This window comes from Apis dorsata, unplaced genomic scaffold (genome assembly GCF_000469605.1).
Source record: "Apis dorsata unplaced genomic scaffold, Apis dorsata 1.3 scaffold_82, whole genome shotgun sequence".
Taxonomy (NCBI): Eukaryota; Metazoa; Arthropoda; class Insecta; order Hymenoptera; family Apidae; genus Apis; species Apis dorsata.
Window position 1 is genome coordinate 905,533 of NW_006263380.1, and position 4,371 is coordinate 909,903.

The 4,371-nt window shown below is 35.8% G+C and overlaps 1 protein-coding gene across 2 annotated transcripts in view; it reads right to left on the reverse strand.

Moving 5' to 3' along the window:
- The window catches only part of LOC102675441 (coiled-coil domain-containing protein 137), a 62,667-nt gene that overhangs the window by 53,463 nt on the left and 4,833 nt on the right, over positions 1-4,371 (reverse strand). The gene's annotated exons all lie outside the window — the stretch shown is intronic.

The window sequence follows — 4,371 nt, forward strand, 5'->3', positions numbered from 1 at the left end:
TTTTTTTTGATGACACCGCCTCTCAAAGTTTCAGACGCGCGCAGGGATACGAGCAATTTAAATTTAATGCCCTTTTTTACATCCACCCTGCGCCACGCGCAACCCCTCGCCACATCCCCTCTCCCTTTCACTCGCTCCCTTCATCTCCATATTCGTATCCGTCCGCCATTCTCTCGTCCTCTCACGACGGCGTCCCTCCTCGCGCGATCTTTATCTCCACAGATTGCCCGACTTCCAAGGGAGCAACCACTCTTTTCGGGTCTAAGTTTGAAAAGAGGAGACGACCGCTCTCCCGGTGGCCAGAGAGATCGATCTAGATATCGCTGTGTCAACTCGTTCCGACAAACAACTCGAAATTTGTATTTTTCTTCCTTTCTTTCTTTCTTTCTTTCTCTTTTTTTTTTCCACCACGTGTGGATCACGAGAGTATAGGGACAGGGATGGAGTCGTGAGGGGTAGGTGAGATCTCAGAACGGTCGAGATCGACCCTGAGAGAGGCCTGAGGCCGATTCTACGAACCGTAGATAATATTGTTTCGGGTCTATGGGAGGCTGCGTTACGTAGGGTCATTGCATAATGAAAAGGCCTTTCTCCAACCAAGATTTCTTTTTTTTGTCTATCTAGATATTTTCGTGTCGCGAAGAGATAGCGAGAGACAGTTTAGTTTTTCCAATTTTTCGAACAAATTGTATATTTGTCGATGTTATTTGAGTAGACTTGAGAGGAAACGATGTTTATCGCGAGACTAATTTTAACTTCCTTTTCGTGAAGTAGTTTCATTAACGTTATCTAAAAGTGATTTGAAAAAAAAAGAAAAAGAAAAGGAAAAAACGGAATCTCTTTGTAAAAACTCTTACGAAACTTACATTGTTTGACGATATTTTTTTAAGATAAGAATCGTCTCGTCAACGAGGATAATCCCGGAATCGGTTAAATAGTCGAAGGTAGTCGGAGATTTCGAGGAAACACGTATCAGGAAAATTGACCAAGACAGGAAAGAAATGTTCGTAGAACGTTCAACAACGGCGAACAATTCGGTCCGACGTGACAAGTTTCGAGGAAGAAAAATTCAGCTCGAAACGAGATTGTTTATTCAAACGCGTCCCCTTGCCGTAGAAGAAGAAAACGGTGGAAACTGGTGGAAATTCTCCTTTTCTCGAAATTCACGTTTCACTCGTACGCACGATTAATAAATAACACGAATGGAAAGGTTGGAATATACCGTACACATATTCGTATTATAGAGAAGAAAAACGATCGTGCGAGAAATAGTCGCGGGAACTGCCTCTATTTCCCCTGATTGCGAATAACTCTGTGAAATTGCCTGTTGACACGTGTCCAAGGAGTCGCGATAATCCGCGTTTTTATTAAAATAACTCACACACATTGCAATAATTAATCAACCAGATCAAAAATTTTCTCGCATAGAAGGAAAACAGGATGCTGCGCGAGAGAAGATTTTGCCGCGCGACGACAAAATTAAAAATTTTCTACGTATGCTGATCGATCGTTATGATGATGGCGGAGGAAATATTAACAAAATATATATATATACTCTCCGAGCATTTTCGAAAAATTGGTACGTAGCAGAGAGTGTTCCCATTAAAATTCAAACCATTTTCTCGATAATCGAATTTCGCATTTTCACAAAATAGTTGCAGCGCATTTTGTAAAGATAAAAAAAAAATAAAAAAACAACAACAACGAAATGCGCGAAACGTCAATGCGTGGAACGATAAAATGGAAAGTGACGAAAAATCATAGAACAAATTCGAGGCGTGAAAATTACTCGTGTCGCGATTCCGCGAGAGTCCACGCGTAATTTCAGTAATCGGTATCGAGCTGAATACCGTAAAAAAAAAAAAAAAAAAGAAATTACTAATATATTCAACTACGCGGTAACGTTCAATTTACGATATAGAGAAATATAATTTAACCGTTCAACGAGCCGTTTATTTCGATAAAATTTTTCTTCGTCGTACGCATTAATCTCTCGGGAAAGAAGTTTACATATATTTATAGAGATTATCTTTTCTATTCGATAAATGACGCGCTATAAAAGCGTTTAAATTCTAAAGATTAGTTGGCTTAAAATTAATCGGAAAAAAAAATACGAACGAGGCCAAAATAAGAAAAACTGACGACATGAAAAATAACAATTTTCTAGATTTTCTTATATGTGTATATATATATATATCTCGTGAGATTGCTCCGAAACAGAACGAAAATTCCGCGATGAATTATTCACGAAGATATCTCGACCACGAAAACACCGGTCAACTACTTTTTTTTTTTTTTTTTTTTTTTACCTCTATCTCTATTCTCTCTTCTCGAGACGTGAAATTAAAAAACCGGACCAGGAATAGAACGCGTGAAGAAGTTTTGAAATTTTCGAGAATTCAAGCTTCTACTTGTAACTGTAGAAACACTCGAGGCGAGGAATATTGGAATCCGTACGGGGTTGCGCGAGAGACATCACTGTCTCATGCATGCGTATTCCATTTGCATCTTGTGAGTCTTATTAACGTACGTTCCAAACGCAATACCGTCGTGTCACGTTCCTTTATTAAATTTCGATGTTGCACTTTCGTTTTCCTTCGTTTTCTCTTCTTTTCAATCTTCCGTGAATTATTTAGAAAAATTTATCCAAGATTCATGCTAATGGGAGACGCTGATTAATATCTTAATGGAAGAAAGCGAGAATCGTAGACAAAGTATTTCGAGAAAAGCACTTTCGCCTTTTTTCTCAAATTTTCCAACGATTTATTATTAAAAGGAAATCAGGATAGGAAGCTACTCTGAAAAATTGAAAGAGTAAAATAATTTTTTTCTCGTTTTAATAACTATCGAGATAACTACTTTCAAAATTGAAACTTTGAGCGACTCACAATGGGATATTTTTAAGGAAAAACTGTTAATAGTGACGAAACCTTCTTTTATTATCGCCTTCTTTTCGACCGAATTTTTATCGGGAAAAAAAACAATGTAGGAAGTTTGAGTGCGGGGCCCGTATTTAGAGAATCATGTTTCGAATTCGTTCGTTTCGAAAGTTGATAAGAAAGACGGGCGAATGCTCGTTTCTATCGTTGTGTATCGCGGCCCGTGAAGATAATACTCGGATACGTCAATGAGTTAGAAAGTGGTTAGTAACGAGTGCTCGTTAAAAATCACGGGAAGCGATGAGGAGGAAGTGCGCCGATGAAACGTCAAGCGTGTCGCATGCAGCTAATAGAAATTTCTGTCTATTGTAACAGCGTTTCCGATCGCTTTTCTATTATATCTACGAATCATTATGCCAACCGAATGTTTAAGTGATATACTTTTCGCATATGCAAAATCAGTTTATAGTTCTTTTTTTAAAAAATCTTCTATGGCGCTTTCTAAACTGCTCTCGATGGTAGTTTAGAAAGAAGATGATCGTGACGAAAGTGGAAAGTGGAAGATGGAAAGTTGAAAATGTAACGTTCATCAAGATCGATATTTTCTCGTAGATTATATCTTATTTTGATTATATTAGCGATAAGCCAATTATGAATCAAATTTCATAAATCACAAAGTGGTTGAACCACGATTGTGATGAAAAATCTTAGAATCTACGAATACGTAATGGGTCGATACATAATATGCACGATTCAAGCCTCTAGAAATGTCGTTCGCTGACATATAAAAACGATTGCACAAGAATCCTCCTCAACCGTGCAAAAATGAATTCTAACGGTATACGCGAGTTACCGCGAGAACCGATGTAAATTTAATGTTGATATCTTCGTAAGAAGTTAGATGAGATAAGGAAAACCTGGATAAAACCCAAATGAAGTATACGAAAAGATCATTATAGTCATAAGTATACGAAAATTTTCATTTCGCGCAATATCACTGTCTTGAACGAATCTTTGAATATATTTAAATTATTTATCTAAAGAAATTTGATAAAAAGAATGGAATTTTTTGATCTAATTATACGTTTCATTAACTTTATTAATAGCATATTTATATATATATAGTTTGAAGAAGAAAGAACGAAAAGAGAACGAAGAATATTTTTATCTATATTTGTATAAAGAACTGTTAGAAAAAAAGGTCGATCCCTATCTATTCACGTGATACAGTTGTAACATATTTAACTGTTATCAATAATTTAGATATAACATGTGTTAAATATATGAATATCGGTTCCATAAAATCGATGATTAGTTACGTCATCAATTTAAAAATTTATGTACACTAGCGATAATAAAGTAAAGTCTTTTATATTTTAATAAAAAATTATTAACTTTGAAACAAAACATTTGATAAAAAAATATATATATGTAAAAAAAAAAAAAGAAAATAAGGCAATAAATCTATCGCGTATTTTTTTTTTTTTTTTTT